This window comes from Mytilus californianus, unplaced genomic scaffold (genome assembly GCF_021869535.1).
Source record: "Mytilus californianus isolate M0D057914Y unplaced genomic scaffold, xbMytCali1.0.p SCAF_12, whole genome shotgun sequence".
In the NCBI taxonomy this organism is placed as follows: domain Eukaryota; kingdom Metazoa; phylum Mollusca; class Bivalvia; order Mytilida; family Mytilidae; genus Mytilus; species Mytilus californianus.
In genome coordinates, this window is record NW_026262604.1 from 57590904 (window position 1) to 57615903 (window position 25000).

The 25000-nt window shown below is 33.1% G+C and overlaps 1 long non-coding RNA gene across 1 annotated transcript; it reads left to right on the plus strand.

Annotated features, from left to right (window-relative positions):
* The first annotated feature begins 22175 nt into the window (after nt 1-22175).
* On the plus strand, nt 22176-24607 carry LOC127722081 (uncharacterized). Its single transcript, XR_007991637.1, has 3 exons — nt 22176-22259; nt 23626-23762; nt 24360-24607. It is a non-coding gene; the product is annotated as an uncharacterized LOC127722081 (long non-coding RNA).
* The last annotated feature ends 393 nt before the right edge of the window (nt 24608-25000 follow it).

The window sequence follows — 25000 nt, forward strand, 5'->3', positions numbered from 1 at the left end:
CATACCGCATAATAAGCATGCATCCAGCGGATTTAGTGTAATGACGTCACAAGCAGTCTGAGAAATACATAGCCTTGTACAATACTGAAATATAAGTATCTACAGGAAAAGTTTTAATTACTATACCATGTATACAGCAATATATATATATATATATATATATATATATATATATATATATATATACATGTGTTAATTCATAAGTACATGAATCAAGGAAATTACTGAAAAAGTCAAAAGTAAATGGTCCTGCCAAAGTTTTGAATTGATAACCTTCCCAGAATATATTTATTTAAAGGATCAATAAGTGTCTATGAATCGTATCTAAATTTTTGGGCTCAGAATTAGTATTATCGTAAAAACAAAATGTGCTGTCTCGTTAGTAATAAGATTTCTATAGTAAAAGCAAATCTTCAAAAAATACCTATTGCTGACCGCTAAATTTACCGGGTAATAAATACATTACTTCCCATTGAAATTTAAAATGACACTACCGAGACCGGCAAATTCAAAGAGTTTAGAAATACAAACCGTAAGATTTGATCAAAAAAAAACACGACCGTCGAAAAGTGAAAACGACGTAAGTTTGTCGTAGTTTTGCATTCTATAGAGTGACATGTCTGGATTTGAAATATCTAAAACAAAAAAAAGGACAACTACTGTATTTGATCTAACATATATGTTTTGATAATTCAAAGGACAAATATCACCAATGTATTGTGTATTCTATCTATAAGACTTAAGACAGATCTTTACTGAGTTTTGCGATAAACTTTGAATAATAACAATACAAATTTCTGCTTTTTAAGAAGAAAGTAGTGTTATTTACAATACATACTTTTGATATTAGCAAAAGCATACATATATATTGTCAAAGAAATCATTTACATCTTTAATCATCTCATTACAGTCTAAGTTTTGGTAAATTTAGTATATTTACTTTTTTTTCATTTCAGAAGAATGCTTTGTTTTGACTTTTAATAGGACCGTTAATTGAATTGAGAAATGATTATGTTGAAGTATATTGTAGAATATACAATCAAAAACTCCTTACTGTCAATCCCACTTGAAGGACCATCACGCTATGAATTTCAAACAACCAACTAGTTTTTAAACTCCAAAAATAATTCCAAATTCCATTATTTTCAAATGCTTATTATAAAATCAATTATAAATTCTTTGATTGTAATAAAGGAACCAGTTAAATGGATTGAAAGATTATTTGTCGTCCACTTTCTATTAGTCGGAGTGAAACGGGTTTTATGTGGGCTAGTGATACAGTAGATTAATCATTTAGACCACTCGGCCACTAAGACCCCCTGTGTTCTCACTTGATGTCATTGTTTAATGTTGAAATTTCCATGTTTGATAGGGAGCAATAATAAAGCATTGAAACTATCGTTTGAGCTGCGTCGGATAGAAATCGACCTTATGTAAGTGCACGTATACATGAACATGTATAAGACTTTGATGGATTTTGGAACATTGCAATACAAATTAAAAGATAAATTTTTGTCTGATTTGTAGGGTTGTTATATCAATTTTCAAACAGTTACACACTTTGCATATAGAGTGATTTTTACTACTTGAAAGAAGGTACAACAGATGTATTGATATTTATTTGCATAAGGTCGATTTCTATCCGACGCAGCTCGTTTGTCACTTTTGCCTGATTGCCAGTTATTGACGCTTAAACATGTTTGCAGTAATGTGATCGTATATAAGTACCTTTTTTCACATATGTAGAACGAGGGCAGTTTGCACTCTGTCATTCCATCGGTATCGATACATTTCAGAAAGTAGAATACAACCTTCTTTTACATCCTTATTGGATGGCTTCCCATATGCCCAATCCGAAACTGTTATTTTCCGGCCGGTTGACTCCCAGTTGAAATCGAACTTTTCCTTTCCGAAACGTTTTCCACCAATCCAAAACCCTGCAGAAGACAAGCTGAAGTACAAAACATGAAAGCATAATAATTCTCTAACTTTTTTTTTTTAAATTAAGACAAAAACAAGGGGAAATCAAATATTCGAACAAGGAAACTATCTGTCGTGCAAAACATGTCAGAATGCTAAAGTCTTAACCACACAAACGCCACCAACACCAGATGTTAAAAACAAATGACAACTTTTGTTTACCAATTGTCGCTACCTAAATACCGTTCTCTTTTTCCAGATTTAGATATCACCAAATGAAATTATTCACTGAATTTGTACTTGCATGAGCCTCACGGCAGGTGCAACATGTCTAGAACCTGAGTTCACTCTTGGTTTTTGATTGCTCGTGTTGCTCATTTTTCTGTGCAATGTGTCGTGGACTTATTCGTATTTTGTAGTTTTTGTTTTTTACCGGCTGCTGTTAGATTTTTTTAATAATGCATTTCAAATGTCTGTCCCCTTGGTATCACCATCTCTTTCTATCGTCGGCTCTCAAAAGGGTGAGCATATTGGTACCTACTACTTGCTCTTATCAGAATGTTCATTGCATTGAAGTCAAATTTATTTAATCAGTAGAAGCCAATACATTCATAAAAAAGAGGAGGAAGATAACGAAGAGAAATTAAAAAAAAACATAAGTCGAAGAAAATCTGACAACATCATGACAATCAACAAAAAACGACGAAAATGATTAACATAAATAAGAAGATGTGGTATGAGTGCCAATTAAACATCTCTTCATTTAATTCAAAGTACGGCCTTCAACTCGGAGCCTTGGCTCACACTGAACAGCAAGCTTTAAAGGGTCCCAAAATGACGAGACTAGTGTAAAACAATTCAAACAGAAAAACCAACGGTCTAATCTTTATAAAAAACGAGAAACACCTATGAACCACACTAACAAACGACAATCACTGAACAACAGACTCCTGACTTAGGACAGGTGCATACAAATGCAGCGGGTTTAAACGTTTTAACAGGCCACAAAACGCTACATAGAAAAATAGAGATTAAACAGCACAAATCCAACATCATGAAAGACGTTCGGACGAACTTGAAATAACAAAATTTCCATAAATTTGGATTTCATCAATTCGAGCATCACTGACGAGCGATTTACAAGTTTTGTCGGACATCACTGACGAGTAATTTACAAGTTTTGTCGGACATCACTGACGAGTAATTTACAAGTTTTGTCGGACATCACTGACGAGCAGTTTACAAGTTTTGTCGGACATCACTGACGAGCAATTTACAAGTTTTGTCGGACATCACTGACGAGTAATTTACCAGTTATGTCGGACATCACTGACGAGTAATTTACAAGTTTTGTCGGACATCATTGACGAGTAATTTACAAGTTTTGTCGGACATCACTGACGAGTAATTTACAAGTTTTGTCGGACATCACTGACGAGCAGTTTACAAGTTTTGTCGGACATCACTGACGAGTAATTTACAAGTTTTGTCGGACATCACTGACGAGCAATTTACAAGTTTTGTCGGACATCACTGACGAGAAGTTTACAAGTTTTGTCGGACATCACTGACGAGTAATTTACAAGTTTTGTCGGACATCACTGACAAGTAATTTACAAGTTTTGTCGGACATCACTGACGAGCAATTTACAAGTTATGTCGGACATCACTGACGAGTAATTTACAAGTTTTGTCGGACATCACTGACGAGTAATTTACAAGTTTTGTCGGTGATCACTGACGAGCAATTTACAAGTTTTTTCGGACATCACTGACGAGTAATTTACAAGTTTTGTCGGACATCACTGACGAGCAATTTACGGACATCACTGACGAGCAATTTACAAGTTTTGTCGGACATCACTGACGAGCAATTTACAAGTTTTGTCGGACATCACTGACGAGTAATTTACAAGTTTTGTCGGACATCACTGACGAGCAATTTACAAGTTTTGTCGGACATTACTGACGAGTACAAGTTTTGTCGGACATCACTGATGAGTAATTTACAAGTTTTGTCGGACATCACTGACGAGCAATTTACAAGTTTTGTCGGACATCACTGACGAGTACAAGTTTTGTCGGACATCACTGACGAGGAATTTACAAGGTTTGTCGGACATCACTGACGAGCAATTTACAAGTTTTGTCGAGCATCACTGACGAGACAAGTTTTGTCGGAATGGGCATCTGGTGTAATACAATTGGTACCGTTAATATTACAGCTCGTTTTAATTCGTATTCTCAAAAAGAAGAGAGACGATTTTTAAGGGATATTCAAAAATCATAAGTCTAATTACAACAGATCATATACTATGGCCAAAAATTAAAAAGCGACGGCAGGACAAACCAATTTAACAAAACATCCAATAGGAAACTGAAAACTAAGCAACACGAATCAAAAAAAAAAACGGAGTTGAACTCATGTGTTTTAGAAGGTTTAAGAATTCCTGCTTCATGTTGCATCCGTCTCAAATCTCATTTGGTGTTGAAAATAGATTGCATTATGAATGTTTTGAATAATTTAAGTACGTCACTATATATTTTTTAAACATCACTGTGATGTAGCATTTTCATTCATGTTTGCGATTTCTGTATGGTAGATGAATTGAGAAAAAAATAACTACTTTTCATTACATCAAATACAATACACTGTACGATAGCATGAACCGGGTCTTTTTATCGATCCAAGGCTTGTGCATTGTGTCCCTTATCTAAACTATTGTTAAGACGTCTTTTCAATATTTCCGTGCTTTCATTAATTAGGTCCTATATAAGTGAGTCCTTCAACCACATTATTATCTTGAATGATTTACAGGCTTAAACCCGATGAAAAATTAAATATCTAAAAAGAGGAATTGTTTGAATACGAGACTAAAACGCTTTATAGCTCAAAATGAAGCTGATTGGTTAATGATTGTGCCAATAGCAAATATTTCATAAATATTCAGGGTAAAAATAATTCAAATACGTTAGTATTGCAAAGTTGGTCGACCGAGATCAAATGTTATACAAATTGGGGTGGATGTTGAATAAGACGGTATGTTCCTTTGAAAAAGGCATATAAAGGATTCTGAAGTGGCGTGTTTAATTAGTCATGCCCGAGTAAATTTAAAAATCTAGAACCTTCTTTAAAAGACCTATTCCAGGTCAATATGTTCGGGATATAATAAGTTAACAAAAGAGATATTTTAAGAAATGAGATCGTCTTAGGTATCTTAGACAATTATTTTGCGTATAATTACAATGAAAACTGCACGGAAAGGTTTGTAACTGTTAAAAGTGTGAGTATAAATGGAGATGTGGTTTATTTGCCAATTAGACAGTATCTACCTGAGATCAAATGACGTAAGATATTAGCAACTAAATGTCACCGTACGGTCGTCAACAATAAGCAAAACCCATACCGCATAGCGAGCTATAAAAGACTCCGACATGACAAAATATCAAACAATTCAAATGAAAAAACCAAAATTAAAATCAAACTCTTTTCCTGCGATTTAATGATATAAATACAGAATTAACCTAAAAACTGTAGGGATTGAGCGGGCTTACAGGGCATCGTACTTTCAAAATGGAAAGAAATCGATTAAGTGAAAATAAAATCTTGACAATGTGCACACGGATTAAGTGTATATCATAAAATTTTGCAAGAAAAAAATTGTCTGTCTTAATAGCTGAATAAAAAGATTGACTAAACAAACAATACCACCACTATATACCGGTATACAGGGGTCAAACAATATGTCCCGTAGCATAGACATACACAGCTGAAGTTCAAATAGATATAAGAAGATGTTGTATGAGTGCCAACGAGACAACTCTCCATCCAAGTCAACACAATTTGTAAAAGTACGTTCTTCAACACGGAGCCTTGGCTCACACCAAACAGCAAGCTATAAAGGGCCCCAAAAATTACTAGTGTAAAACCATTCAAACAGGAAAACCAACGGTCTAATCTATATAAAAACGAGAAACGAGAAACACTTATGTACCACATCAACAAACGACAACCAATGACCATCAGGTTCCTGTCTTAGGACAGGTGCATACAAATGCAGCGGGTTTAAACGTTTTAAGAGGCGACAACATTCTCCCTACCTGAAACAATAGTGTAACATCACAACATAGAAAGACACACTATAAAATATCAATTGAAATGGCTTAACTCAATCAAAAGACATATTAACAAAAACAAGTGAACATACACTGAACGAATAAATTTGATCTATGACACAATGTAAATACAAAATTAATAAAACAAGGGGGTTAGATGTAAAACAATATCAGAAAGACAACCATAACCATGGACAAAATGCCGCCAAATAGAATAACGTACACAGGTAAATAAAAATAATTTTGTTATAAGGTATAAATGGATTACGGAAACAATTTTTACAAAATATAAAAGACTTGTCAGCTCAAATACTTTTGATCAGAAAGGAATGGTTCTTTATGTACACCATGCCATGGATCAAACGATACAAATGATCAATGTTGTATATACTCGAACCATTGTAATGTTTATTCAAAGATATGATTTACTTCAAGCAAAGTATCGTTGGCTCTCCTAAACTTTGTTTAGCCTAACTCAGATGATGGTGCCTACTACGAACAACTAAATGCAACATATGCACAACTGATGATTTTCAAAAATTCTAATCACACCTTTGTTTAATCATCATTGGGTTGGGGTGGTAATTTATGCGTTTTTTCCCTATTTTCATTTCCTAGAATACAGCTCTTGTGAACAGACCAAGTTATCAACAACCCATGCAGTAGCTACATAGATTTATATGGTGATACTATAATTGGAAATTGATGGATTATATACTTGATATTAAATTATTGTTTGAATCTTTGAAATATGACGGTGTATAAATGATCTGTAAGAAATATTTTGATGCTAATGGTTTTCGCGATTAACAGCTTCCAGTGTACGTAATGTTTGTAAATCATGAAACAAGAGTATTATGAATAGGGTCATTGCAGTACGCACGCTATTGGTACATAAAGATGGAACGACACGTGTACTTAATAAAATGTATATTTAAAACATATCATGGGTACAAATGGCGATTTTCGGTTTCAACTTGAATCATAACATACACTTTCAATGGAAAATGGTGGATTAAATCGCGCCAAACCCCCATTTTCATTAATTTTTTTTTTCAGTTCAGAATCATAAAATATAATTAAGGGTTCATGTCACTGATACAATTTGAAAAAAAAATAGATTCCTTTACAAATATGGCAAGAAAACGGCTTTTATCTTCGCCTTTTGACCTCTGTTGGATAGTTGTCTAATTGGCAATCAAACATCTCCTTATTTTTTATATTATAGGATAAGTCTCAGAATTCATTATTTAAACAAATATGAACATACAAACCTTTGAAGAATGTAACTGCTTGTTATTTATATTTTAACCAAAATTGAAGATTGAAAACCTGCACATGTACAAAACACAGAAAACGAGTTTTGACGAATTGATGTAAATATATTTTAGGGTATACATTAATTAGACAGCAACCAAACAACGCAAATGACCTTACTACTTTAGAGGTCAATACACTTTTTGTTTTTGTTTTACACTCAGTCTGGTAGAAGTAATTGTCAAAATGAGAAAAAAAAACAATATGTAACATTTAGAAGTATCGTTAATCTAAAAATAAAATCGTAAAATCACACACAAATATTCTTTCTGCGTTGGCGTTTGTTAAAAGGATTTGACAGATATATCAACAATTGGACACCGTTGTTATACTATTTTTTCTTTAATTCTTTTTGGAGAAGTGGTCAGCAGGTTTAATTTTTTTTCTTACGCACATATCTTTCATTTTCTGTATAAAAAAAGAAGTTATCATTTAATCTTTACAAAAAGGTATCGATCTGTATTAAAAAAAAATTCGTAAGGGTTCCGCGGAACCCAGTGTCTCGCCTACTTTTGGTGTTAATCGCAGGCTCAACAAAAATGAGAAAAAAATTAATAAAAATATTCCTCTCTTTACTATCTTTTGATTGTAAGTAGCTTCTGTCCAAGTTTGGTAAAAATCCAGGATAGTTTATGAATCTAATAAATGTTTTAAAAACTTTAACTGCAGACTGTATGTAAGGTTAACTGGAAGAAAAACTAAGTCCATTTGTAAGTAAAATACCAAAAAAATGGAACAAAATTTTAACAAAATTTCCTTCTAGATACTAGCTTTTAATCATAAACAAGCTTCTGTCCAAGTTTGGTACAAATCCAGGATAGTTTAAGAAAGTTATTAAAATTTCAAAAACTTTAACCACAGAGTGAATGTAATGTTAACTGGCAGAAAAACTAAGTCCATTTATAAGTAAAATACGGAAAAAATGGATTTTTTTTTTTTACAAAATTTACTTCTGGATACTATCTTATGATCATAAACAAGCTTCTTTCCAAGTTTGGTAGAAATCCAGGATAGTTTAAGAAAGTTATTAATATTTCAAAAACTTTAACCACAGAGTGAATGTAATGTTTCCTGGCAGAAAAACTAAGTCCATTTATAAGTTAAATACGGAAAAAATGGAATTTTTTTTTTACAAAATTTACTTTTGAATATTATCTTATGATCATAAACAAGCTTCTGTCCAAGTTTGGTAAAAATCCAGGGTAGTTTAAGAAAGTTATTAAAATTTCAAAAACTTTAACCACAGAGTGAATATTTGTGGACGCCGCCGACGACGACAACAACGACGACGACAACAACGACGACGACGACGCCGACGACGGAATGTAGGATCGCTATGTCTCGCTTTTTCGACAAAAGTCGAAGGCTCGACAAAAATCAATACAAACGAGACTCGGTGACAATTCAGGAAATAAGGAACCAACGTTTGTCCCCCGGTTTCGTTTCAGAACGTCAGTTTAAATAATAAAACAATTGTTGGTCCTTTATGTGAAACTTTTCGTAGCGTTTTTACTATATTCGATCAGACGAATATCAACTACTTTATTGTTTACTGAAAAGGGCATTTATTTATTTTATTATGTATTATCCTTTTTTTCTTACAAATTGTTAAATATAATTCTATGCAAATGTAGACCATGCAATAATTTGAATTTGAACTAAGATAACAATATTTTTTTATTAGAAAATTTAAACAAGCTAACATGTGTGACAATTATAACCGAAACATCTAAGAGTCAATTATACTTGTTTTAAATTCAATTCAAACAGCATGCATAATATCAAACTTATATTGACAGTTTGCACTCAGATATTAAACTACACTGTGCAACATGTGCAACAACAAGTTCATATTTTGAGTTCATTCTGCTATGCGTATACATTGTGATATCAAAAGAAAGTTCTTTTACACACTGGCATACTTATGAGTATAGTATCACATGACCTTGGTCCATGCATAACTATTTGAATCTATACTTTCTGTTGTCTAAATCAATATAAATACATTTTGTTTTCCGACATGTTGTGTATAGAAAAAAAAATCATAAACAAATACTCATGGTTATTTGTTATCAAATATTTGCTGACTTTGAAATAAATATTCACTGATTATTTATCAATATATAAATTGTATTCCTACCTTCCTTTGTTTCAAGGATTTTATGTTCAAACAAATAATAATTGGTATATTTTCTGTCTCGATTAGATTTATTCAAAACTTTTCATTTAAACTTAAAGCGATTTTGAGCTTCTAATCGATGAAGCTTGAAAACACAAACCCTCTTTTAACACAGAAGTGTATGCTGTTATACTCTCTTGACGACATGAATACATATTCATGGTATACATATGCTATGAATGTCGTACCTGGTAGGAATATATTACTTCATATAGAAAACTGTAAACACTTAAAAAGAAGTTATTATTTTTTTGGCGATCAAAAAAGGGAGGGGTGGGGTACGCTCTCTACGCCACCTGGATCGCCACTGGTTAAATGCTTAAGATGCTGATTAAGAAGAAAAATGTAACATTTTGATTTAGAATTAACTAACAACTTCTGCTGCAAGTGGTAAAATACTTTTATTCAAAATAGATCTAGCTAGATGAAAATTAAAAGTTAAATTGTGTCAATCAATAAAAATAATATCCTTCATCAGTGAAAGTAAAATTTACCTCAACATGACACAATACTTATTGATTGTAAACGACGCTGACTCAAATAATTTCTGCAAGACGATTAGTTCTATATTTAAGGAACGATAACAAAGTTAGCAAAAATATAGCATGTCTTTCTTGTATAACATTCTGTGAAAACAGTTAAATCGTTAAGACGTAAGCATTTTTAGGAAAGACTTAGAAAAAGCGACGGTTGTCGGATGACTATTAGCATTAGATGATCATGAAAATAGCATTTTAGAATTACTAAAATAATAATTATTTACTCAAGGTACAAAACGACACAAAGAGAGATCGATAGCCTATAGCGGAATCCCAATTCAGAAATGTTTTTGCTAATTTTAATGCTAACACAGATTTTGTAAAAATTACAACAGATGTAGTGATTGAAAGATTTACTAGACCAATTACAAAACAGGATATTTCTTCTAATAAGTTGATAGATCTTTCAGATGAAGATGTGTTGATGAAAAATATAAAATATACGTATTTTAACACCTGTTGTTCAATTATAAATTAAGAATTTTTTTTACTGTGTTTTTTTTTTGGGGTTAATCGAAAGTGAAAAGGTAACAGTATAAAAAAAACATATGATTAAAGATGTTGTTGTCAGGCATAATTACTGCCCCTGTTACCGGAACAAATTAATACAATAAGTTATGTTTTTCAAGGCAGGTCAATAATGACGAAGGTCACTGAATTTGGGACGCTTTTGAAAAAAAAGAATTTTTTTTCGGTAACAGAGGCAGTAATTATGCCTGACAACAGGCCTCATCACCGAGTTCTTCAAGGGTTTTCAAACGTGCAGAGTGTGACATTCTCCGTGCACGAGCCATCGCATTAAACACCACTTTTGGACGGATGTGATTGCATATTTATACATTCCGAACAGCAAAGCGGACGCTTACTTATACAAGGGTACTTACTACCAGACTCATGGAAGCCTTTAGATAACCATATTTATAGACATCAGTCATCCTCGTGGTGCATAATGTTACAATGTTAGAGGTACGACAAAAGGGTGTATTGTTGTTAATATATGAGCTGCGTCCGATAAAAATTGACCTTATGCAAATGAATATTAGTACATCTGTCAACCTATTTCGAGTTGAAAAAATCTCTATGCAAAGTCTGTAACTGTTTGAAAATTGCGTTGATATTAGAACAAAACAGACCAAAAATTCATCTTTAATTTCGTATTTGAAAGTTCCAAAATCAATCAAAGTGTTTTGCATGTACATCGTATAATTCCGCTTACATAAGGTCGATTTTTATCCGACGAAGGTCGTATATACGATTAAAGAGCGGTTATAACTATGTTCACAATGAAGAAAACACTTGAGATACCTATAGAGTTTTTAAAGACTCCTCTTTTGAATTTACCTACAGTATTTATGTTATTACATTTATTTTTTTCAAACGAATATTTATCCCATTGAAGACATTTTTTAAGGATTATAATATGCTCCGAAACCACAATTTACATTGAAATGTTATAAGACTTGTTTTAGTTATAAATAACCCAACTTCATTGTGTCGCCATGTATGTTTTAAGTCCTAAGGTGAAAACGAAACAATATTACGAAATAGACATATACAGTATGTATGTTACAAACGGTTATTCATTACATGTAGTATATGCGGCGATAAGATAAATAGAAAAGAACAAGTGGAAAGGTAAAACATATTCCTTTTATTAATTGCATCTTTTTCTTTTCTTTCATCTCTCTTAAAATTGTAATGTTATGTGTGGGATTGTTCCTTGTTGCTGATTAGACCTCTATACAATACAATTACATGACTGTATATATATTTCGTTATGTTCATTCCGAGAGTTCCTTTTTGTTTTTTTATGCATTGTATGTCCCATTTACGTTGGATGTTAATATTTGAATTACTTTTCATTCTATCAAATACTGCTAACAGTTACAAAACTGATACACCCTTCAGAAGCACCTTTGTTTTTTTGTTTTTTTTTTTTGTAGTTTTTTTTGTTGTTGGGGTTCGTGTTGCTCTATCTTTGGTTTTCAGTGTAGTATTTTTTTGTGGACTTTTGTTCGTCTGTCCATCTTCTTTGACTCAATATTTTCTTGGTATATTCTGCCGTTTTTTATTTCAATCCATAAAGATGTTATTTTAGTAAGTCGTAATTTCAAAACCGATAGGTTCACAAAAAAATAAATAACCATATATCAATCATGTGAAATAAAACTACAAATATCGTCAATGCATAAATGATGCTCTCTTTCATCTGATAATAACAATATATGCATCAGGTTTTCATAAAGTATCAGCTTAAGTCACCCTTCCGCGATTTCGTCGAGGTGAAAATGAACGAAAAAAAACAGTCTGAAGTGTCGTATGAATGAGGCTCTGGATGCGGAGGGGTATCTTCATTTCTGTATTTCTAAACATTTTGGGGCATTTTTCTTTATCTTTAAGAATAACGCTTATTCTGTACAATTCTAATGATAATAATTTTACTCTTAAATTTATCTGTAATTATATGATTTCTTTACTCTGTACATAGTTCATTTCTGTAATCAGTATTGTACTACCTAATTAAATCTATTTCAACAATTGTTCTTTATACCTTTGCACCCCTTTATTCTTTATTTTGTTGTAGGGGGTTTATTATCTATTATGTTAACCCTATCATGAATTGAATTGCAGACAGGAGAAGGGCCAGGAAGGTGAAGATTTCACCTTGAACATATACTTTCTAATATTATGTCTTATTACCAATATTTACGATTTAACATATGCAAATTAGAAGTAATAAAACATGTTTTCTGATTATCGATTGCGTTGGTCAAATGAATGTTAATAAACTCAACATAATGTAAAATTTAAATATGAAATATACCCGGTTTGTGTTAGGGTTCGCGTTGCTCAGTCTCTAGTTTTGTATGTTTTGTTTTGTATACGGGTGTTTGGCTTTTGTCGTTTTTCTTCTCAGTTTTCAGCTCAAGGGATTAATTCCGATGATAAATGTATATGTATATTTTACTTTCCAACACTGTACACGACTTTTTTGTAACCCCATCAGTACTAAAAGCGTCTTAATAAAAACCAAGTATCCAGATTATAGAGACTATAGTGACTATTAAATACAGAGACAACTGCTACGCCATTAAAAAAACATGCAACCGTGTTTGTGTCTATCCTCTGTGATTTGATTTACATGTAATAGTTGTTTGTCAGATTTCTTAAAAAAATATAAAAAGAAGATGTTTGAATGCTAATGAGAGAACTATCCACCACACATATAAGAATGAGTGCCTTTTTTGAAAATTGTTTAGTTGTTTTTTCAGGTGATATCTTCGTATTTAGATATTTGTAAAGAAGTTAAAGGTTCAAAAATTCAATAATTGATGCTTGCTTAACGTCCAGTGGCAAACATGTCATGCATATTCAGGACAAGAACAAATCAATACAATAAGTATGTTTTTCAAGGCAGGTCGATATTGACGAAGGTCGGTGAATTTGGGACGCTTTTGGAAAATAAAGATTTTTTTTTCGGTAACAGGGCAGTAATTATGCCTTGCAACAGGCCTCATCATCGAGTTCTTACAAGGGTTTTCAAACGTGCAGAGTGTGACATTCTCCGCGCACGAGCCATCGCAATAAACGTTCCTTTTGAATGGACGCACTTGCATATTTATACATCCCGAACAGTAAAGCGGACGCTTACTTATACAAGGGTTTTACTGCCAGACTCATGGAAGCCTTAGATAACCATATTTATTGACACAAGTCATCCTCGTGGTGCATAATGTTACAGTGTTAGAGGTACAACAGAAAGGGTGTATTGTTAATATATATGAGCTGCGTCCGATAGAAATTGGCCTTATGCAAATGAATATCAGTACATCTGTCAACTTATTTCGGGTTGAAAAAAAATCTATGCAAAGTCTGTAACTGGTTGAAAAAATCTCTATGCAAAGTCTGTAACTGGTTGAAAAAATCTCTATGCAAAGTCTGTAACTGGTTGAAAATTGTGTTGATATTAGAACAAAACAGACCAAAATTCATCTTTTATTTCGCATTCGAAAGTTCTAAAATCAATCAAAGTGTTTTGCATGTACATTTATAATTCCACTTACATAGGGTCGATTTCTATCAGACGAAGCTCGGATATACGATTAAAGTGCGATTATAACCATGTTCACGATGCAGAAAACACTTGAGATACCTATAGAGTGATAACTCGCTTGTTATAAATATTAACAACAACAAAAATGTCTGAATCATATAAAGTGGTTTCTATTTTCAGAAATAAAGTACAAATGACGAAATTTACGGCTTTGTCTTTAATTTTTGTGACACTGGCGTATTACATAAATTATACCCAAGCTTGCTCTTGTTTCCCTGGGCATTTGCAGAACTTTGTCTGTGATCCTAATTATTTCAGTGAGTATTAGTGTTTTTCTTTTCTATATGTTATTATTGCACCTTTGGTAAATAAGTGACGTTTGGATTGATTTACCACCGTCACGTGGTGACCACGTATGGATCCGAAGGGGTCATTGGATTTCATAAGGGTTTAATGACGTCACGTCTACCGTTATTGGTGACGTTATATATTAATGATATTGTATTTCATTGTTTATTTTTATGCAAAACATAAATTTGTTATACTGTTCACTACTGACATCAACGGGTCCATATAGGGCTGTAAAATCAATCAGTCTCACCCCTTAGGCCTATGGCTTTTACTAACCCCTATTGATTCGTAGGGTGTCAGTAACAAACCATTTAAATTATGACATTTCTAACCACATAATTATTCATTATTTTGGACGTTTTCACATTAAATATCTGCCCGATTTGTACCATATTGAAGTTCGAACCGCAAGTCGATAAACCAGAATATATACACTCTATATTGTACACGTATCACATTAAATAGGATCGGATCTTGCGTCTTGAAATCAAATATGTTTGCATGTTTTGTTTTTTAAATGTGAAAATAGAAAACATTCAGTAAATTTGCAAACCATTCATCACATAAAATAGTTTTGTAATGTTGTGTTTTTTTAATAGATTTCAAAATGATTATAACTAAAATGCTTTGATTTATGATAGGTATAATGATTATAGTACTGATGATAACTAAGACGAACACTGATATCTTGTACATTCTACAAGTTAATAGATTTACTTTTACTACATATAAGTACATGTATATTTCATAAGAACCCGTACCTTTGTTTGGCTGAAAGCAATCGTGAAGCAATTCGATATCAAATTGTATTTTTCAATAAAATTCAACATTGATGACAGCACGTGCTTCTTATAATAACTTCACAACAATGCATGGGAAAACAAACGAAAAATTTGCTACAACTCGTAATTTCATGGTTGAACCAAAAAATGTAATTATAAGAGTTGCATGCTTCTTTTTGTAATTTTAAAGGGTTAATTGATTATTTTTTGTTTGCTTAACGTCCAGTGGCAAATGTTTCATAGGTTGTAAACGCGTTGATCGTGCGCACATTTTCAGTATGACCAGTTCCTACGTTTCATACACAATGTGCTTCGATGATGCTTTTACACCCTTTTACACCCTGATAGAATTTTCTTAAATAAACTGTTAAACACATTCAGATAAAAAAAGAATTTGACTTAAAATGGGATGTCTAAGTCTTAGTTTAGTTTAAACATATTTCATTGTTCAAAAGGACAAATGGATTAGAGACACGTTTTTCGACTAAGTAACGTCTTCTTTTTCTTTCTTATTATTGCTAATTATGAAATTTACTGTTTCGCTGGAGACATAGCGAGACATAGATATGCTGTTTCCGGCGTCGGCGGCGGCGGCGGCGTCAACAATGTATTAGTTTGTGATTAGGTCTAGTTTATGGTGAACCACAAGTGGTAGGTCACTGATATTTGGTATGCAGTTGTATTAGCATTGACACATCTCATTTCCATGGAGATTATTTGACCCTGCCTCCTCAGTCATGGTCTATAGAAATGTTTGCTTTGTTTACATGTATTAGTTTGTGATTAGGTCAGTTAATGGGGAACCACTAGTGGTAGGTCAATAATATTTGGTATGCAGTTGTATAAGCATTGGCATATCTCATTTCCATGGTTATTATTGGCTCCGCCCCCTTAGTCATGGTCTATTGACTTTGAACATTTTACTTAGTTTACATGTTTTAGTTTGTGATTAGGTCAGTTCAAGGGGAACCATTAGTGGTAGGCCAATGTTAATTGGTAATCAGTTGTATAAGCATTAGCATATCTCATTTCCATGGAGAATATTTGGCCCCACCCCTCAGTCATGGTCTATTGACTTTGAAACGTTTGCTTAGTTTACATGTATTAGTTTGTGATTAGATCAGTTTAAGATGAACTGGTAATGTTAATTCAATGATATTTGGTATGCAAATTTAATGGCATTTGCAAGTATTGTTTCCATGGAGATTATATAGCCCCACCCCCTCGTCATGATTCATTGACTTTGAAACTTTGACATAGTTTACAAGTTAATGTTTGTGTTTAGGTTTGTTTAAAGGGAACACCTTATGAAAAGTCAACGGTATTTGGTATGCAGTTGTATTAGCATTGGCACATCTCATTTCCATGGAGATTGTTTAGCCATGTACATGTACCTTCAGTCATGGTTCATTTACTTTGAATATTTGCATAACTTACATGTTAAAGTATTGCTATTTTAATTTAAACATTTGCATTATCAAAATTACAAAAAGTCGAGACATATCTCTGCGCTAACAGTTTATTATTCATTTTATTTGAAAGTCATGACCATTTCAAAGATCGAGACATGTTATATTTATAAGATTTATTGAAGTTGCTATCTTAAAAGTAAAAGAAACAATTATTGTACATTCAATGGACGTCCGTTCCTCAAATCGATGTCCAATCTGTCTTCATAATGGAGTAAAATTCAAAATCGACGGCAGATTCCATGAGCCTCTAATCGAAGACTTTTCCCGTCTCTAATCGACGTCCAGTTTTTGGTCGAGACTTCACGACGTAAAAAAAAAACCTATTTGTTACAAATTAAATAAAACCTTATTTAATTTGTGGTATCAAAACTTTGATTTCATAATTGTATCGTTGAGGTCTACAGGCATTAATATCACCTTCAATTTTCGAACTGATCCCTTGCCGTGACAATAACTAGATACATATTGTTGTTATATATTCTAGGGATTTCAGTTAGTTTTGCTAACTTAACTACATTGTAGTTCCATGTCCCAAGTAAGGAACCTCAGTTATTCAGTAGTATTTGTATGTCACTTCTGGGTATTTTTCATTAGTTGGAGAATAATAGGAATATTGGTCCTAGTTCTTTATCCATAATATCCGTTACAGTATTAATACACATGTAGCTGTCTATTGTTTCAGACCGTCTTTTGCATCTATAGATATGTTTTTGGTTATCTTTGTTGTTCGGTTGCTGTCTCGTTGACGTTTAACCACATCTCCTTTTTATCCATGTGATTATGAAAGGAATACTACAACGTAGATCGAGTGAATTAACGTCTTCCACGCCAAATGTTAATGTCCGTGTTGTCATTTACCAATGCACGTTCTTTTATTCTTTTTAACTTGAATCTAGAGGACAAGATGTTGTCTCTTTTGTTGTCCCTTATCGCACGTTAACTAAGTCGTTATGGTTTGTAATGCATAAAAAGTATATTAAAAGCAATTAACCTAATTAGGCAGCATTAAGGTGGTACATAACACTACAGGCAGATAACTCTGTAAAAATCAGCTAAACGTTTTAATCACGATCTATTGTTAAGGAAATATCAAGCTTCTCAGTGATCAAAGTTAGTGTTTGTCAAATTGGGGCCTGTTTATCGAGACTGTCCTAAGATCGGTCCTAAGAATTTCTTAGGACAGCAATTAGGATAAAGTTAGGACCGACTTACGACATGTCTCAGCATGCACATCGAAGCTATCTTAGGATTATCTTAGCTAGGATGTCCTAACCGCTGTCCTAAGTATTAGCGTTAAAGAAAATAACAAATTAAAAATGAAAAAATGAAAATATTGTATCAAATTTAACCAATAACTATAATTTAAAAAAAGATGAATAATTAGAAAATAATTATTAGTTTAAAATTAAAGGTGATAAATACTTTTTATATTATATTTGTACATTTAAACTCATAAAACAAAACATAAGACAAAAAATATAACTACGTTTTATATAAGAATTGAAACAAACGAATTGTAAATAGTTAAAATAAAATATATAATCGGTAAAATCATTATATGCTTTGAGTGAGCTGAATTCGAAGTGTCACGGTTTCATACTTAAAAGTTCAAAGGCAAATCTCGTGCATCTTTCATATAAATACTGAGTACTTCAACTATTTTATTACTACAAATAACATGCGATGATACTTGTGAATATAAGAGACGAAATTCGAATTCAACCGATGCAAAACTACAGACTCTCCTGGACGACGTGGACAAGAGTAACACACTTTGTTTTTTGGTAAATTGTCAAATGTTGTAACAAATGGTGCTGAAAAGAGGGATAGGGATTAAATATGCATTAAGGGAATTACCATTTGATTTGTATGGGGGGCGGGGGGGTTTGGGGGGGGGGGGGGACTAGGTTTAAATTTGAAAAAAGGCAGGATAAGAGTTTGGAGTAAAAAAAAAAGGTAGGATGAGCAACTTTGCCAAAAAAAAGCAAGATGACATTTCATGTTAAAAAAGGTCAGGATGAACTAATAAAATAAAGGCAGGACAGGAGTTTGGAAGTAAAAAAAAAATGCAGGATGAGGAACTTTGTCAAAAAAAAAGCAGGATGACAATTTACATGTATGTAAAAAATAGTCAGGATAAACTGATAAAAAAAGGCAGGACCGAATAGAGTGAAAAATAAAAAGGAAGGACAGAGATAACAACAACAAAAAAAGCAGAACAATATTTTTCATCCTAGGCACCACCATCCCCCCCCCCCCCCCCCCACCCACCCATCCACCCACCCCGTCATAAAAATCAAATGGTACTTCCCTAAAGTAAATGCAACCAATACAGGCCATATTTAGTTATAAGACAACCATCCTAAATATATTCTAAAGTTAGGACCATCCTAAGACCATCTTTAGACACCTAAATTGGTATCCTAAAGTTAGGACAATTCCTAGGATTTTCCTAAGGTACGACATGTTTGATAAACCCACATAGGATTAAGATATGTCCTAAGTTGGTCTTAGGACACGTCCTAATCCTAAGACTTGATTCGATAAACAGGCCCCTGCTATGTATCCAATGAAATTTTTCCGATACAGTGTGTGGTTCAAGTTTTTTGAAATTTTTATATTTTTGTCAAAGGGACAGCATTAAACGATCACTACTTAAAAACAAATAAAAATCAAACTGGAAATAAATTACTAAAATCATTGTGAACATCAATTAGAGGAGACTCCGATCGTGGGGACGTCGTTTTGGTAAGACATAACGTCACATTGGCCGTCGATTAGAAGGTAAAACATAAGAGACCATGATTTTAGAATTTAACGTTTTGTTAAACATCGATTAGAGGCCGAAAGTCGATCTGAGTCTAACATACTAGTATGTAAATTATAAGTACATTGTTGGAAATTATAAAATGTGTTCGCGCTTTAGAAACAGTTTGAAAAGCGAGGCACAGTGATCATTTCTCCTGTTTAGTAGGGAGTACAAATAAATTCTATATTGCCGACAATGTATATATATATATATATATATATATACAATTCTAAATTGAAAACAACGTTCAAACCTATGATTGCGTTGGATAAAAACCGCAATTTTTATACGTGTGCATGCAAAACAAATTTCTTGTAAGAGGGGTCTAAATACAGCACATACAACATTTTCCAAAAGACCAAAAAAGTGAAAAAGTACATTTTAACAAAACGCATTTGACTAACAGGTCGAACAACAAATGTTCTTAAATCCTGCTGACTGCTATTGGCGATTGCCAAATAAACGGATCACAAGGTGTAATAAATGGATCTTAACTATAAATTTAATACCAAACAGAACAGAATAAACTAGAATATATATTGTGTTTCTTGTCCTGCAATTAAACGTTGACGCCTCCCGTTTAGCTTTTTTTGTAAATTCTCAATCATTGTGTTTGGTTCTAACAGAAATTATAAACGCGGACTGATATTAGGACCTCAAAAACGACTGTGACGTTATTATTGATTTTAACATTACCGTTCGCTCATAGAAACGGGATATCAGGAGACTATATGTATAGATTCCACCACTGTATCAAGTGTGATACGATATTTATCCACACGGGACATTACATTTTCAATTTAAAATGCGAGACTCGCCGAGCGTTTTAAATATTTAAAATGTAACTGTCGAGAGTGTACAAATATCGTATTGAACGCGATTTGGCGGTGGAATCTGTTTTTCTAATGATTTTTAGACGACATGCAGACAATCTTAATCCTTCTTTTCGAATGACTTAAAGAAAGATGTGTTCTTTCTATGTGACGTCACCAGACATGGTCGCCTTTTTTCAAATTTAAAACTCGAGGCTCGCCGAGCGTTTTAAATATTTAAAATTTAGCTGTCGAGAGTGGATAAATATCGTATTACACGAGATTTGGTGGTGGAATCTGTTTCTCTAATCATTTTCAAACAATACGCAGGCAAATTTATTTCGTCTTTTCGAATGATCTACAAAAAGATGTGTTCTTTCCAGGTGACGTCATCAGGCATGGTCGCCTTTTTTCATGCCGTCACAATAGGAAATTCAGAGGAAAGCAAGAAAATTCGACGTCATAATCGGATTTTAACCAATGAAGAACTGATATCAAACGAACCACACGTTGATTAAATTTTTTTTATACAATGGGTGCAGAAAGGGATAAATTGACGAAGAGTGAGGGAAAAACAATTAAAGAAAACTTTTAAATTATACAATAACTTACTGATTGAAGGATAAATCCTCGTACAACTTATTTTTTTCTTTAAATAACATTCAATAGCTTATGCATCTAACAATATAACTGATGGTCATGTACATGTATGTCTAAGAAAAAAAATGTTGGTAAAGATACATGTATATATAAGGCCATGTTTGTTTGCGAATGAATATATTAACGTGTAATATAGATGCTGTTGTATTTGGAAAAACTTCTATTTTATGTTAAATATCTCTATCATTAATTTCGTACCATCATAAACTTGCATTTCTGGTTCTTGTAGTGTGATATAGTTAGTTCCTTTAAATACTAATTAAAACTTAACGTCAAATAAAATCGAAAAAAATTAAAACCCACAGAAAAGTAAAACTCTTTGAGTTTAATCAATAAATTGGAACAATTTTGTTCTGCGACATGTTCTGCATACAGAGTATTGCAAATCGATTTATGTGACTTCATATATTTTGTAGTTATCAAAGTTCATGTCGTGAGTTCAGATGTTGTTCCAACTGATGAACCTAACAATAATGTAAGGGAGATAACTGTTGATGTACTAAAGGATTTTAAGGTAAGTACAATGTTTATGTTTGTGGTGTGTACAAAAAAGAAGATGTGGTATGATTGCCAATGAGACAACTCTCCACAAGAGACCAAACGACACAGAAATTAACAACTATAGGTCATCGTACGGCCTTCAACAATGAACAAAGCCCATACCGCACAGTCAGCTATAAAAGGCCCCGAAATGACAATGTAAAACAATTCAAACGAGAAAACTAACGGCCTAATTTATGTACAAAAAATGTGTTTGTTTTTCAATTTTTACAAAATGTACGCTAAGAGTTAATTTGAATGTTAATTACAATTTGTTTTCTTCCTCAGTCATTACGCAGTGGTATAAGACGTATAACACATTTTTTCTTTTACTGAAAATAGACCTTTTTTCAAATGCCAATGCAATTATCTGTATACTATTTTTGAAAAAGGTTAACTACATTTAGATAATGTTAAAGATACAGTATTGACGAAACACAAGCCCTTCTTTCTCAAGATCAAGACATAACAATAATTCAGCATTACATAAAAGCTTTCTATATGACTATGTTGTGACTTTTGAAAGTAAATAAAAGAGTTAAATGATTTGATTTATTTCATTTAAATAAAAACACTGCGTAACAGCATATGAATACTTATATTTTTGACAGAATACTGTTGAAGGCGACCGGGTAAGTTTGACAACAGCAGAGCACAGTGCCACATGTGGTGTTTCCCTTTCAGATGACTCGTGTTACGTTGTGTCAGGTAATACAGCCAGCACTTAAATTTAGGTTAAAAATATATTCGACGCCTTCAGATGAAAGCATCATTTTTAAACTTAATTTGCTTATATGTCTTTTTGATCAAATTTAGATGCCCTAAATTTGACGTCAAATGTATCACAATTCTGAAAATAAAGCACTCGCACATAGTTTAGCATTATTAAGGTCAAAGGTAATGCATTCGACACTATTATCGACCGCGTCGAAAAAAATAGAAGAAATTGTAAATTTACAGAATGAGACAGTAACTACTGCATACACATATATACGAGGTTTCATATCAGTAGGTTACGTATTTCCAGCTTGCTTTCAGGAACTGTACGAGTATGCTTTAACGCGGTGTAATTACACGCTATTTTCCATATCTGCCATCGAATCATCCCGTGACTCCCATATCAGCTAGAGGCGCTAGTCGAGAGTTTTATATTAGCCATACGATGATAACAGAACCAATATGGAAAAGACCATGCATTATTCTGTATATTACATACTTCCGATTCTTGGTACCAGGTTAATAAAACAGAAAACTGATATCATACCGAGACCAATTTGGAAATTAATATCTGTGTGTCGGTATAAACATACTTGAAAGAATGAGATTCGTGTAGATATTACCCAGGCTAGCGTCGAATGATAACAGGGCCGATATGGAAACGGCTATGTAATAATCATGATCGCTAGGCAAGGGTTACGATCCAGTACCTTCCTCTCCACCCTTGGCAGATTAAGCCAACATTTGTGATAACAATGTTACGCCATCTACCGGTAGATAAAAGTCACGCCCATTCCTACTACATCACTCTTGACCAATGGCAGCACTTGAACTCTCTTCAGTGTGAAGGTGTAAAAATGGTTGCGTCTGGTATTTTGAAATTTCGTAAAGCTGGAACCGAAAATATACGTTGACATTCCAACATTTGCACAAGAAATAAACCCAAAAACTTATATTAGTTGATTAAGAGCTTAAGAATAGTCACTAAATGTCGTCGTATGTTTTGGTGGTAAAGACATGTTGCACAATCAGCACGTGGCAATTGTTTATTCACATTTTCATCATTTACACGTGATCATCTTAAAGGCGCTTTTTGATAGGATGCAGCCAGTTACAACTGCGACCAATGGAAATCATTACCTAGTGGATCCGAAATTCTATCTTAATCCGCCAAGGGTGGAGAGGAAGGGGCCGGATCGTAACCCTTGGCTAGCGAAGATGTGTAATAATCTGTATTTATTGTTTTGTACTTGTGTTTTAGTTATCTAGTATGCCATTATTTAAGAGTTGAGTATTATTTTGTACTTAATATTAGCATGATATGTTCGTTGTTCAACTAATGTTAATATCCTTATAGGAACATTTGAAGAAGGCAATCCATTGAGATATCGTATCAATACGTGCGGCTTCCATATGAAATGTAGTGCAATAACTAATTTACAGTGGAGGGGACTGAACAGAGGTTACAGAAAGGCTTGCAAGAGTAACTGCAAGGTAAGTGGAAAAGTATTTAAATTAATGTATTCATGATATGTGATATTGCATTGAAACCAGTAGTATCATTCTACAAAGAGTGTCGCCGCAATATAGCCTTTTGTGCTGATGCGGCGTAAAGCAATCACCAATCAATCAATCTACAGAAAGTGCATGAATTGCCATATGTTCATTTAACAAGATGCGTATCTTGTGTGTTGTTTCATACTAGTGAAATTTTAATCAATAGCAATATATATGTGATTTGTAAAGGAGATACTGTAACGGTTCAGCGAAGGAATTAAAAAATGTGTAAACGGAATATCATATATTTTTTATTTTTATATATTTATTTGTTAGATTACAACTCAAAGTAAGCAAAATCAATGCTCCAAAATGATTTTGTTTGATAAGATTAAAAACATTTTACGATGATAAATAATCAACTTTAATTACATATATTGTAACTATGCATTATTGGTTGATTCAAGCTTTATTTTTGAAACATGTATGTATTAATTATAACATTTTATCGTTTTTTGTACAAATGTAAGGATACAACAACACGAGTCAATTACAAAAATAATGAAAATCATATGGTTTAAACTTGCCTTTCAGGTATTAAGCCCTTACGAAGATGAGAACGCTACCGGTTGTAGGATGAATTCAAAACAGAACGACATTTCCTGTCTCCAGAACTATGGTATATGCCAAAAATGTGACCGCCGTCGATGTAATCGCCGTCGATTTAGATGTTGGTGGAGAATTGCCAGAAATCCCAATCGGAAATGCACTCGAAACTAATATATAAGTTGAAGGGGCATTTGCTTTTATTTAGACAAAAACATAAAACACGATTGCTTTTGTTTCTAACGTTTATATTTGCGAAATAATGAAACAATCATAAATAGTTCGCTATTAGCAGTCAGTCGGGTTCAATTTGGTCAAAATAAGATCGAAAACATAGCAAATGTAATATTGACTTTCAAGTCAATAGTTCAATCTCAATTGAACCAATACTCACATAACCCCAACTTGACCTTTAGCTGAAGATGGGTTGCGCATGCCCTACGAGTGTTCAGTTTTAAAGAGATAAGAATGTCAACACTGAAAAGTGAAACACGGAAGCCACCATAACAAACAACATTTCTTTGACCGATTCGGCTCGCAGGAAATCATTCATATCCAAGTTAAAAGATGATCTACATTTTTTTAATCTCTAATGAAATCAAACAGACCTGGGAAAATAGTAATTACAC